Source organism: Ovis aries, chromosome 11 (assembly GCF_016772045.2).
Source record: "Ovis aries strain OAR_USU_Benz2616 breed Rambouillet chromosome 11, ARS-UI_Ramb_v3.0, whole genome shotgun sequence".
Lineage (NCBI taxonomy): Eukaryota > Metazoa > Chordata > Mammalia > Artiodactyla > Bovidae > Ovis > Ovis aries.
Window position 1 is genome coordinate 48664034 of NC_056064.1, and position 14707 is coordinate 48678740.

Genomic DNA, 14707 nt, shown 5'->3' on the forward strand with positions numbered 1-14707 from the left:
AAACTGTGTTAAAACATATAAATATAATAAATATAATTTATGGTTTATGTCCTTAAAGACCGATGAACAACAAACTATAGTTGAAATGTAAGGTTTGTGTGTATGTGTATTTGATTTGCAAATTAGTGTAATAAAAGAAATGCAATCAGAGTTTAAGCTTTCCAGACTGGTTCAGCTGATGAGCCTGAAAAGTTCAAACTCTTCTTGTAAAACTTGTACAGGAGAAATATCACAGAGTTAAGTCCTACTTTTGAAAAAACAAATACTAAATACTATGCGGGGATCCTGGGTTTGAGCCTGAAACAGATAAAGGACGGTAGGGGAAAAACCAGTGGAATCAGTACATTCTGCAATTTAGCTATGCACAATTATCAGTTCAGTTCAGTCACGTCCGACTCTTTTCGACCCCATGGACTGCAGCACACTAGGCTTCTGTGTCCATCACCACCTCCTGGAGCTTGCCCAAACTCATGTCCATTGAGACAGTGATGCCATCCAACCATCTCATCTTCTGTCGTCCCCTTCTCCTCCTGCCTTCAGTCTTGCCCAGCATCAGGGTCTTTACTAATCAGTCAGTTCTTCTCATCAGGTGGCCAAAGTATTGGAGCTCCAGCCTCAGCATCAGTCCTTCCAATGAATATTCAGGACTGATCTCCTTTAGGATGGACTGGTTGGATCTTCTTGCAGTCTAAGGGACTCTCAAGAGTCTTCTCCAACACCACAGTTCAAAACCATCAGTTCTTCAGTGCTCAGCTTTCTTTATAGTCCAACTCTCACATCCATACATGGCTACTGAAAAACCATAGCTTTGACTAGACGGACCTTTGTTTGCAAAGTAATGTCTCTACTTTTTAATGTGCTGTCTAGGTTTGTCATAGCTTTTCTTCCAAGGAGCAACTGTCTTAATTTCATGGCTGTAGTCACCATCTGCAGTGATTTATACCACTGTTGATTTCTTAATTATGACATGGTGATGTAAGATGGTAGCGTTAGGGGAAACTGACTGAAGGGTATATAGGGCCCTCTTTGCAACCTTTATGAAATTATTAACATTAAATCTGAAATTATTCCAAAATTAAACATTTATTCAAGAAAAAAAGCTAAACAATCAATGGGAAAATTTAGCTGATACATTTACTACCACCACCCCCCGCCCCCTTTTAAGATTAGCAAGATGGTGCTACATTTAAAAGGCAGAACAGACTAACAAATGAAAAAGCCCAGAGCATGATTTCCAGCTCCATTCCTGGTGCCTCAGAGTTGGTGGCCACATTAGGTCCTTGCTACAGTAGGGGCTCAAAAAATTAGAATTGGCTTGTCTCTACTTTCCACCTGTGGGCAGCATCTGGGGACAATGGACAGCGACACTGTCTCCCTGGTCCCAAGGCAAGATTGCTGGCATACACAACCCTCAGCCTGAGGGCTGGGCAAGACTAACTCCTCACAGGCCCTCCACGCTTTGGCTTCTGACTGGCCTGCTCGGGCCTGCAGCGAGCTCACCGCACTCTCCCACCTCCTCCAACCTCTCCTCTCAGCCCCGGGCCTTCTCTCTGGCAGGTGTTTTTGTGATTCACTCACCTTAGTTCATCCCAGCTGAAATCAATGACTGCTGAACACCCCGGATTCAAGTCATTCAATGCAAGTTCCGCGTTTTCGCCTTCCCTCGCCTCCACCATCTCCCCCATTTCTTCCCTCTTCTGTCTCACATGAAGAGGATGTCCCTCCTCCAGTCCCAGGCCATTCCCTCCCTCTGCTTTTGCTTTGAAACGCCTTCTCCTCAGGAAACTTGTCTGATACTTAGAGTGAAAAAAAAAAGAAGTGTTAGTGGGGTCCAGCTCTTTGCCACCCCATGGACTGTATAGCCCGCCAGGCCCCTCTGTCCATGGAATTCTCCAGCCAGGAGTACTGGTGGCGTGAAAGTGAGAATCGCTCAGTCGTGTCCGACTCTTTGCAATCCCATGGGCTATACAGTCCATGGACTTCTCCAGGCCAGAATACTGGAGTGGGACCCATTCCCTTCTCCAGGGGATCTTTCCAACCCAGGTTCAATCCCTGGGTCTCCGCATGACAAGCAGATTCTTTAGTCTGAACTGCCACACTTAGTAAACATTTAAAAAGTGTAAGCCCAGTGATCCCCTCCACCTTGTCTATATCTTTATAGTTTCCTTCTTCTGGCTTTCCTTTGAGCCCCCGAACATTCTACAGTTTCTCTATTCCTTAAAAGCTCACCCTCGGTCCTGGGCACCTGGCAGACAGGTGGCACCTCGGCACCTCCCTCCACGCAGCCAAGCTGCCTCAGGCAGCTCCTGCACACCCAGGGTTTCCTTCCTTCCACCTGGCATGTACTCCTTGCTCCCCTGTTGCTGGACACACTCCTCCTGGATACTGACCTCCGAATTGGCAAGTTTAAGAGTTACCTTTCACTCCTTCTCTTGCTTGACTTCGCCCTGAAGTTTGAAACTCTTGGCCAGTTCCTTCCTGAAACAAACCATTTTTTCACAGGCTTCCAGAAAAATCTCCTTTTTCTCAGTTCTCCAATCAGCTTCTCAGTCTCCTTTGCTGGTTCCCTCTTGTTTCTAACAATGAAAACAAACCAGCCCAATCAAAAAGAGCAAAGCAAAAGAGAACTCATTGGAACGCCATGGGGAAGGCGGGTGCTGACTAAATGGGGTTGGGAAAAACTGGAGGACCAGTTGTGGGGGCCAGCCAGAATCAAAGGACACACCAAAGGCCCCCCAGAAGAAGAAGCTGGAAGCACAGTGACTCTCAGAGCCAGCCACCTGCCAAGAGGCCACCACTGCTGCCATCATTGCCACTTGCCATGCAGCTAGGCTTGCAAAAAGTGCCCCTGATGGCTTTCATCATCCCAGGGTCACTTGCTCCAGAATCAAGCTTCCCTGGAACAGCTTACAGTTGGCCCAACTTTCTCCTGTTGATTCATGGGGCCACAGAGGAATCACCCTCCCACCAATTCTTCTCATTAAGGGGAAGAGATAATTTCTTAAAAAGAGGCTTGCATACTAACTAGCCACACAAAGCATCGGCTCCTTTCCTCAGCACAAACGTTGTGCATTTTATTTTGAGTATTCCATAGTGATTGCTCCATTGTCATTGTTGACCTTAGGTGATGAAGACTGTTGTTGTTGTTTTTCCTCTTATTGAATTTGGTTTTAATGAGTCTCAAAATTCTCTGACAGATTTTTGGTTCAGTTGTTGCCATTTAAAACATTTTAAGAACTAATAACTTAAAACTGCCACACACATATACCCACAAACAAATGGTCCACAAAACACTCTCCTTTCCATCTGAAAGTTTTACGATGCATTGCTTATCATCAACCAGTCTCATACTATCAAACTTAAATGGCCAATTGAGACAGTTCTGAGATGGTTTTTCCATCACTGACTAAGACTGGGGTGGCAGATATTGGAGCTAATACTCACCTAGACTTCTGAGGTTTCTGGGCAGACATGGTGACCTTGCCATCTTACAGCACACAGAACAGCCCCATAACAAAGAATGAGCCGGCTCCTCATCTAGGAATTGCCTTAGAGGCTTGACAAACAGGGATGGTATGACTATATTATTGATATACCTCATGAAAAACATATTAGGGCCTTTCTAATTGTCCCCATTTTAATCTTTTCTTTCTTTGTCCCCAGGCAATCTCAGGGGCAAGGGCTTCCCATGTGGCTTAATGGTAAAGAAACCTGTCAATGCAATAGACACAAGAGATGCAGGTTTGATCCCTGGGTCGGGAAGATTCCCTGGAGTAGGAAATGGCAACCCACTCCAGTATTCTTGCCTGGAAAACTCTATGGATAGAGGAGCCTGGCGGGCTGCAGTCCATGGGGTCGCAAAGAGCTGGACACAGCTGAGCATTCATGCACACAATTTCAGGCAATGTGAGGAGCGGGTCAAGGGGTAAATATTAGCATTATATCCAGCCAAATTTTCCAAACTCATATAAGAATGTCAGAAAGTACACCAGAATTAATATTAAAATGCAATACAGTAATATTAACATTCGGAATTGTCATAAGTTTAAAATTTTACCAGATCACAGTACGGTTGCCACTTTTCTCCACTCCTCTCAAAAATCCTACAAAAGCACAAGGAGGATGAGAAGCAGAATCACAAACACCTCCATCAGTGAAACCAGGGGGCATCGCAGCTCCTCAAATAAAAGGAGAAAGGTTCCTCAAATAAAAGCATAAGGAACCAAGACTGCTGCTAAGTCACTTCTGTCGTGTCCGACTCTGTGCGACCCCATAGACAGCAGCCCACAAGGCACCCCTGTCCCTGGGATTCTCCAGGCAAGAACACTGGAGTGGGTTGCCATTTCCTTCTCCAATGCATGAAAGTGAAAAGTCAAAGTGAAGTTGCTCAGTCGTGTCCGACTGTTAGCCACCCCACGGACTGCAGCCCACCAGGCTCCTCCGTCCACGGGATTTTCCAGCAAAAGTACTGGAGTGGGGTGCCATTGCCTTCTCCGAGGAACCAAGACTGATGGATACCAATTAGAAGAGGATGCCCGTGGCCGCAGATCTTAGGAAAAGCCAGCAGAGGGCGCTTCTTCAAGGGGAGGGTCGCATCCTGAGAGGCAAAACAATAATGTCTTGTTTGCAGGGAGTCTGGGATGTGCGGACAGCAGCCGGTCCTCACAGGGACAGACACGTGTTCTGGGTCTGGATTTGCCTTCCCTTGCCTGCAGGGCTTCTAGCACTACCATTCCTGGATTTAGGCATTGCCAGAATGCACCTGGCCAGGAACTAAGGAGAGGAGGTACGAGTGGCTTCTCCCACTATGACCACTAATGATCCACTGGAAGATTTATTTCATTTTATTTTATTTGCTTTCCTTGCCAGAGGCTCAGTGGGTCCAGAGGTCCTAGTGACCAGTGGAGAGATGTTTGGGCCAGGAGACACTATTATGGCTCCATTCAGCTGGAGATGAGGCTGTCCCTTGACCATCTGGGACCGCCCCCCCCCCCCCGCCCCAGGGTGCTGAATCAACAGGCGGAGAAGGGGAGGGGGGTGTCACTTTTATGAGCTGAATATTTATGTTACCCCCAAATCGACTGGTAAAAGTCCCAGTGTTACCGTATGGGGAGGTGAGGCTTTCAGATGAGGTCATGAGGGTGGAGCCCCGTGATGGATTAGCGTCCTTAGGAGAAGTGTCTGGCACCCTTTCTCTCTCTCTGTCTCTCTGTTGCGCGGTCTCTCTCATGTGAGAATACAGCAAGAAGGCAGCCATCTGTGAGCCAGGAAGAGAGCTCTCACCAGAATCCAGCCATACTGACACCCTGATCTCAGAGTTCCAGCCCCAGAACTCCGAGAAACAAATGTCTGTTGTGTAAGCCACTCAGGCTGTGGTACTTGGTTACAGCAGCCCCAGCTCTGACAGTCCCATGAATGATGTGATTACCAAGGGGAAAATGGCTCTGCTACTTAGTGGAGGAAAGAGGAATCCAAGGACTCACGGGAGGTACATCTTAGTGTGCTCTTGTCCCAAAGACTCAGGTAATAGGAAAGGACAGCAATCCAATAACGACAGGACTGCCAAGAATGCAAGTCTTACAGGAATACAGTTTTGAGTCTCCCTACCAAGCATTGAGCCCTGCCCAACAGAGGGTAGGAGAAACACAGAATAAATGATGGAAGAAGGCAGTTATGAGGATCAACTTAGACCTTAGGGCATTTGCAGAGGAGGCCTCTAACAGCTACATTTATGTTAATTGTATCTTTTCCCTTCTTTTTAATTTCTACTTGATATAAAGCAGACTAGCTAATGGTTTTGGTATCCATTGATTACCAGCTGTATAACCCTGGGCAAGTTACTTAATTTTTCTCTTATCCCTAATCTGGCATAATAAAAGTAAAAGCTCATATGTTCATGCAAAGATTTATAAAAAATATTTTATACAAAGATTTAATACTTGGAACAGTGTTCAGTAGGTGCAAGCTATTATTAACGATAGATTTTCTTTTACATTTCATTATAACATTAGAATCCAGTACTTTGGCCACCTCATGTGAAGAGTTGACTCATTGGAAAAGACTCTGATGCTGGGAGGGATTGGGGGCAGGAGAAAAAGGGGACGACAGAGGATGAGATGGCTGGATGGCACCACCAACTCCATAGATGTGAGTTTGAGTGAACTCCGGGAGATGGTGATGGGCAGGGAAGCCTGGTGTACTGCGATTCATGGGGTCGTGAAGAGTTGGACACGACTGAGTGACTGAACTGAACTGAACTGATAACATTAGACTAGGCAATTCCTACATTAAAAAGGGAAAAGTTCCCCAAGTTTATTATCATTCATTTCAGAGATCATTTATTGAACTGTTGCTGCTGCTGGTAAGTCGCTTCAGTCATGTCCGACTCTGTGCGACCTCATAGACAGCAGCCGACTAGGCTCCTGAGTCCCTGGGATTCTCCAGGCAAGAACACTGGAGTGGGTTGCCATTTCCTTCTCCAGTGCATGGAAGTGAAAAGTGAAAGTGAAGTCACTCAGTTGTGTCCGACTCTTAGGGACCGCATGGACTGCAGCCTACCAGGCTCCTCTGTCCATGGGATTTTCCAGGCAAGAGTACTGGAGTGGGTTGCCATTGCCTTCTCCGTTATTGAACTACAAGTGCATATTTTATGGAATGTAGCAAAACTTAGAATTATAATTTTTTAAACTCCTCAACTTGGAGAAGGAAATGGCAACCAACCCCAGTGTTCTTGCCTGGAGAATCCCAAGGACGGGGGAGCCTGGTGGGCTGCCATCTATGGGGTCGGACAGAGTCGGATCTGACTGACGCGACTTAGCAGCAGCAGCAGCAGCAGCAGCAGCAGCAAACTCCTCAACATTAATTGATGATATCTTTTTACAATGGCAGCTAGCGCACTCATAATAGGAAAAACATTCAGGAGAATGGTAAAGACCCCCATTTCAGCATAAAGATTATTATCTCTGGGAAGGAAAATAAATTGGATTAGGGAGGAGCCTAAGGGGCCTTCAACTCTGTATTAGTTACCTATTACTGTAAAATGAATTACCCCAGAATTTAGCAGCTTAATAAACACTTATTACTCATACTTCCTCTGCCCCAGGAATCTGGGAATGGTTTACTGGATGGTTCAGGTCCCTCAGGAAGAGACCAGTCAAGCTCTGGGCTGGGGCTGCAGTCTTATCTGGAGGCTCAACTGGGAGAGGATCTGCCTTCAAGTTCACTTACCAGCTATTGGCAGACCTCAGCTACTCACTGGCTGTTGGCTGAGGACTTCAGCGGCTTCCTTGCCACGGGCCTCTTTGGACTGTCTGGTGTCCTCCCATTACAGCAGCTGGCTTCCCTCAGGGGAAATGATCTAACAGAAAGGATGAGATTTTGAGAGTGAAGAAGGAGGGGCATGGTAAGAAGAAATAAAATTATGTAATGAGAACAGAGAGAGGTGAGAGTTCAGTCTTTTGTAACCCAGACTTGGAAGCATTTATTACCGCTTTTTCCATATGCTATGGGTCACTCAGACCAGTTCCACTACATACAAGGGCCGTGCAATGCCAGGGGACTACACAAGGTGTGAACACAAAGAAGCAGGGATCACTAGAGGCCAGTCATCCAGGAGACTGGCTGCCACCAACTATATCTGTAATTTTTAAGCATTAAAAAAGAAGCAAATATGGAAAAATTATTAAGGTTTGATAAAACTGGGCCATGCTTATGCAGGTGTTCTTTATATTATTCTCAGTAGCTTTCTTTTGGACTTCCCTGGTGGCAGAGAGGATGGGAATCTGCCTGCCAATGCAGGGAACACTGGTTCTATCGATGGTCCAAAAGGATTCCACTTGCCGCCTGTGGAGCAACTAACCCTGAGCACTACAACCACAGAGCCCCTTCTCTAGAGCCCACAAGCCGCAGCTACCGAAGCCCACCTGCCTACAGCCTGTGCGCCCCGGGAAGTGAGGCTACTGCAATGAGAAGCCTGCACACCGCCATCGAGTAGCACCTGCTTGTCACAGCTAGAGAAAGGCTGTGTAAAGCAATGAAGACCATGTAGCCCAAAACAAATAAATACATTAAAATTATATATATATATAAAGAATGGAATGCATTTATTTTTAAAAAATAGCTTTCTTTTTTCTTTCTTTTTTTTGGCTGTGCTGGATGGCTTGCAGGATCCTAGTTCCTTAACCAGGGATTGAACCTGGGCCCTGGCAGTGAAAGTGCTGGAGTCTGTGGACCACCAGGGAACTCCTTCTATTAAATTCCCCCTTAGAAATGCTCAGAGGAAGATATACCTCAAATAATGATGACAAAGAATCCCAAAGACAATTTCAAGGAGCAGATATTTTCCAAAAAATGTACAAGAAGAAACTGTTCTTGTGAATCAGGAAATTACAAGCAGGGAGTAGACTGAATTGAAAGAACAACAGGGTGAACAACAGAAAAAGAACTAACTAGGGGACTTCCCTGGCTGTCCAGTATTTAAGACTCTGTGCTTCCACAGCAGGGGGCGTGGGTTTGATCCCTGGTCAGGGAACTAAGAAATCATACATTCGAGGCACAGCCAAACTCATAGTTGATGTTACTGAAAATGAAATCAGAATGAAAGGAAAAAGATAAAGAGACAAAAATGACGAATGAGAAGGTAAAATACGTGGAAGACATACTCAGATCAGTAGTATTAAGAAAGCAATAAAAAAAAAGGGGGTATCTGTCAGATTTCCAAGCTGAAATGGTGTGGACATCCCCGAAGTAAAGTGAAATTTTATTCATTTGAAAGTGAAACACTTGAGGTGTTTCCTGAAAATGAGAACTACTTATAATGCAAAGATGATGACTATGATTGAGATTATTTAATAACTTGTGAAGTTCTCATCAATGCAATATGAAAGTTTTACAAATATTAGAGAGGAACAAGCAAAATACCACTACTTCAAAATTTTACAGTTTCCCCCTGAGAAAATCCAAGGGAATCTATGGCAAACAGTTTGAAATATTTTTGTATATATACAAATTGGGATATAAGCAATAAATATCAATATATATCAGAATATATATATATATGTATCAAACATATATATATATATATATATATATATGATCAGGTATAATCAGTATCCTTTCTGTACACCTACCAAAACCAGTTAGAAAATATAAAGAAAAAATATCTTTCTATATTACCCAGGAGATGGTTAGTGCTTAGGTGAAGAAAATGATAATATTCTAACAGAAGGAAGAGGTTCAAAAATGTAGAGATATTCGATTTTCATGGCTACAAAGATAATACATGACAGTTGCCAATTCCTTTACAAATCTATGTATTTAGTGGAATTTTAATTTAATGCAAATTCTGTTGGTTGGTTGTTTTTTTTTCCCACACTGTGAGTCATGCAGAATCTTAGTTCCCAGATTAGGGATCAAACCTGTGACCTCTTCAATGGAAACATGGAGTCTTAACCGGTGGATTGTCAGATAAATCCCAGGGTCATTTTTTTTTTTTCTTCTAATTTAGCAGAATAACCTTGAAGTTCACTTGGGAAAAAGAAAAACTATAATAGTCAAAACAATTTTTGAAAATAGAGCTATATTATAAGATCATTATAATAATGTCCCATTGTAGGCACCAAAATAAACAGATGAAATAACAGAGAAGAAAGTCCAGAAAGAGCTCTACATTTATTAGACGTTAATGATCTTTATCTGCTGCACTCAATATACCAGCAAATTTGGACAACTCAGCAGTGACCACAGGACTGGAAAAGGTCAGTTTTCATTCCAATCCCAAAGAAAGGCAATGCCAAAAATGTTCAAACTACCACACAATTTCACTCATCTCACACTCTAACAAAGTAATACTCGAAATTCTCCAAGCCAGGCTTCAACAGTATGTGAACCGTGAACTTCCAGATGTTCAAGCTGGATTTAGAAAAGGCAGAAGAAACAGAGGTCAATTGCCAACATCCATTGGCTCATCAAAAAAGCAAGAGAGTTCCAGAAAAATATCTACTTCTTCTTTATTGACTATGTCAAAGCCTTTGACTGTGTGGGTCACAACAAGCTGTGGAAAATTCTTAAAGAGACGGGAATACCAGAGCACCTTACCTGCCTCTTGAGAAATCTGTATTCAGGTCAAGAAGCAATGGTTAGAACCATACATGGAACAACGGACTGGTTTCAAGTTGGGAAAGGAGTACGTCAAAGCTGTATATTGTCACCCTGTTTATTTAACTGCTATGCAGAGTACATCATGCGAAATGCTGGGCTGGATGAAGCACAAGCTGGAAATCAAGATTGCCAGGAGAAATATCAATAACCTCAGATATGCAGATGACACCACCCTTATGGCAGAAAGCAAAGAAGAACTCAAGAGCCTCTTGGTGAAAGTGAAAGAGGAGAGTGAAAAAGTTGGCTTAAAGCTCAACATTCAGAAAACAAAGGTCATGGAATCCAGTCCTATCACTTCATGGCAAATAGATGGGGAAACAATGGAAACAGTGACAGGCAAAAAAATCACTGCAGATGGGGACTGAAGCCATGAAATTAAAAGACGCTTGCTCCTTGGAAGAAAAGCTATGACCAACCTAGACCTTATATTAAAAAGCAAAGACATTACTTTGCCAACAAAGGTCCATCTAGAAAAGATCTTCATGACTCAGATAATCACAATGGTGTGATCACTCACCTAGAACCAGACATCCTAGAATGCTAAGTCAAGTGGGCCTTAGGAAGCATCACGGTGAACAAAGCTAGTGGAGGTGATGGAATTCCAGTTGAGCTATTTCAAATCCTAAAAGGTGATGCTGTGAAAGTGATGCACTCAATATGCCAGCAAATTTGGAAAACTCAGCAGTGGCCACAGAACTGGAAAATGTCAGTTTTCATTCCAACCTGAAAGAAAGGCAATGCCAAAGAATGCTCAAACTACCGCACAACTGCACTCATCTCACACGCTAGCAAAGTAGTGCTCAAAACTCTCCAAGCCAGGCTTCAACAGTACGTTGAACTGTGAACTTCCAGATGTTCAAGCTGGTTTTAGAAAAGGCAGAGGAACCAGAGATCAAATAGCCAACATCTGCTGGATCATCGGAAAAGCAAGAGTTCCAGAAAAACATCCACTTCTTCTTTACTGACTATGCCAAAGTCTTTTACTGTGTGGATCACAACAGACTGGAAAATTCCTCAAGGGATGGGAATACCAGACCACCTGACCTGCCTCCTGAGAAATCTGTGTGCAGGTCAGGAAGCAGCAGTTAGAACTGGACATGGAAAGACAGACTGGTTCCAAATAGGGAAAGGAGTACGTCAAGGCTGTATACTGTCACCGTGCTTATTTAACTTATATGCAGAGTACATCATGAGAAACGCTGGGCTGGAAGAAGCACAAGCTGGAATCAAGATTGCTGGGAGAAATATCAACAACCTCAGATATGCAGATGACACTTTCAGCCTTATGGCAGCAAGTGAAGAAGAACTAAAGAGCCTCTCGATCACAGTGAAAGAGAAGAGTGAAAAAGTTGGCTTAAAACTCAGCATGCACAAAACGAAGATCATGGCATCTGGTCCCATCACTTCATGGCAAATAGATGGGGAAACAGTGGAAACAGTGACAGACTTTATATTTTTGGGCTCCAAAATCACTGCAGATGGTGACTGCAGCCATGAAAGTAAAAGACGCTTACTCCTTGGAAGGAAAGTTGTAACCAACCTAGACAGCATACTAAAAAGCAGAGACATTACTTTACCAACAAAGGTCTGTCTAGTCAAAGCTATGGTTTTTCCAGTAGTCAGGTGTGGATGTGAGAGTTGGACTATAAAGAAAGCTGAGTGCTGAAGAATTGATGGTTTTGAACTGTGGTGTTGGTGAAGACTCTTGAGAGTCCCTTGGACTGCAGGGAGATCCAACCAGTCCATCGTAAAGTAAATCAGTCCTAAATATTCACTCGAAGGACTGATGTTGAAGCTGAAACTCCAATACTTTGAGCACCTGATGTTAAGAGCGAACTCATCTGTAAAAACCCTGATGCTGGGAAAGATTGAAGGCAGGAGGAGAAGGGGATGACAGAGGATGAGATCGTTGAATGGCATCACTGACTCAACGAACACCAATTTGAGTAAACTTCAGGGGTTGGTGATGGACACAGAAGCCTTGTGTGCTACAGTCCGTGGGGTTGCAAAGCATTGGACATGACTGAGTGACTGAACTGAACTGAACTAAAATATATATATAATTTTTATTTAAAGAAAGTCTTTCTGAGCAAGATCCAAAAGACACTGGAGAAATTTAAACAAAAGATTGATGGATTTTAGTACAGAAAATTTAAAAGTTCTATGGTCAAAAAAATCAGTAAAAAGCTTAAAATCAAACAAAATTGTGTGAGGAGATATTTACAATATATTAATGAACAAAGGGTTAAAATTCCGAAGCTATGAACAGTTCTTTAAATCATAAATGAAAGTCTGATCATTCCAATACATAGACAAAGAATATGAACAGGTCATTAACAAAAGAAAGCCCAATAGGCAATAAATTTATGGAAAAAATGTGCAATATCACTAACAAAATAAATTGTAAAATTTTTTAAAAAGAGAAATCTTAACAAACTCTTCAGAATAGCAAAGATATCAAATAATGATTTATTTGGTAAAAAATAATGATAACTTAATTGGATATCTCCAATGTGGAGAAATATTACACAGCTACACTGTGGATGGTCAGTGTAAACTGATACATATCTGGGGAATAATTCAGCAATAGCAGAAATATTGAAATTATCATATTTTTTGACTCAGCAATGTAATAGTATAGGAATTCAGTCATTAAAATGATCATGGAGGGACAGCCTTAAGTAAGTAAAGTCGCTCAGTCGTGTCTGACTCTTTGTGACCCAATGGGACTGTAGCCTACCAGGCTCCACCCTCCATGGGATTCTCCAGGCAAGAGTACTGGAGTGGGTTGCCATTTCCTTCTCCAGGGGATCTTCCCAACCCAGGGATCGAACCTGGGTCTCCCTCATTCTAGGCAGACGCTTTAACCTCTGAGCCACCAGGGAAACAGCCCTGGCCCTCCAATAAATAAGACTCTGAGCTTCCAATTCAGTAGGTTTGGGTTTGATCCTTGGTTGGGGAACAAGATCCCACATGCCTTGGGGCATGGCTAAGTAAAAATAAAATAAATGATTATGGAATCTTATATTTATTGAAATGAAAAGACCTTACCATATAATTAAAAATTTTAAACCATGTCATAAAATATATACATACCATGACCCCATTTTTATAGAAAGAAATATTTACATGTGCACATATGTATAGGAAAAACATCTGGAAATTGACCCATAAAAATATTTATAGTAAAAAAATATATATTTAGAGTAGCTTTTTCTAGGCAACAGGACCATAGTTGATTTTTTCTCTCTTTATCTGTTATAGCTAGTTATTCTGCTATGAATATGTACTAATCATATACAATAACCTCAGATATGCAGATGACACCACCCTTATGGCAGAAAGCAAAGAGGAACTAAAGAGCCTCTTGATGAAAGTGAAAGAGGAGAGTGAAAAAGCTGGCTTAAAACTCAACATGCACAAAACGAAGATCATGGCATCTGGTCCCATCACTTCATGGCAAATAGATGGGGAAACAATGGAAACAGTGACAGGCTTTATTTTCTCGGGCTCCAAAATCACTGCAGATGGTGACTGCAGCCATGAAATTAAAAGATGCTTGCTCCTTGGAAGAAAAGCTATGACCAACCTAGACAGTGCATTAAAAAGCAGAGACATTACTTTGCCAACAAAGGTCTGTCTAGTCAAAGCTATGGTTTTTCCAGTAGTCATGTATGGACGTGATAGCTGGACTATAAGGAAAGCTGAGCGCTGAAGAATTGATGCTTTTGAACTGCTGTGCTAGAGAAGACTCTTGAGAGTCCCTTGGACTGCAAGGAGATCCAACCAGTCCATCCTAAAGGAAAGCAGTCTTGAATATTCATTGGAAGGACTGATGCTGAAGCTGAAGCTCCAATACTTTGGCCACCTGATGCAAAGAGCCGACTCATTGGAAAAGACCCTGATTCTGGGAAACAATGAAGGCAGGAGGAGAAGGGAACAACAGAGGATGAGATGGTTGGATGGCATCACCGACCTGATGCACATGAGTTTGAGCAAGCTCTGGGAGATGGTGAAGGACAGGGAAGCCTGGCATGCTGCAGTCCACGGGATCACAAACAGTTGGACACGACTGAGCGACTGAACAACAATAATCTAGATCTTAAAGACTTTCATAAAGGGATGGAAGGCATAACAAAAAAATAACCAATAGATTCTACTATACAAACAGTAATATTTGTCATTTAATATATGAGAAATTAATAGATAAAGCTTCAACAGCAAAGAACTCATCCCCCCACCCACTCAGATATTCTTTCTAGTCACTACCTATCCCCAGGATAAGCACAGCCTGACTTTTAACTCCATAAATTAATTTTGTCTATTTGTGAGTGTATAGAAATTAAACGAAATTACACCATGAAGAGTTTTTTTTTTTTTTTTGGCCATGCATCTTGGCATGTAGCATCTTAGTTCCCCAATCAGAGATGAAACCCAAGCCCCCTGCACTGGAAGCATAGAGTCTCCACCACTGGGCCATCAGGGAAGTCCTTGGCATACAGCCTTATGTGTCAGACTTCTTTTACTTGATATCACGTTTATGAGATTC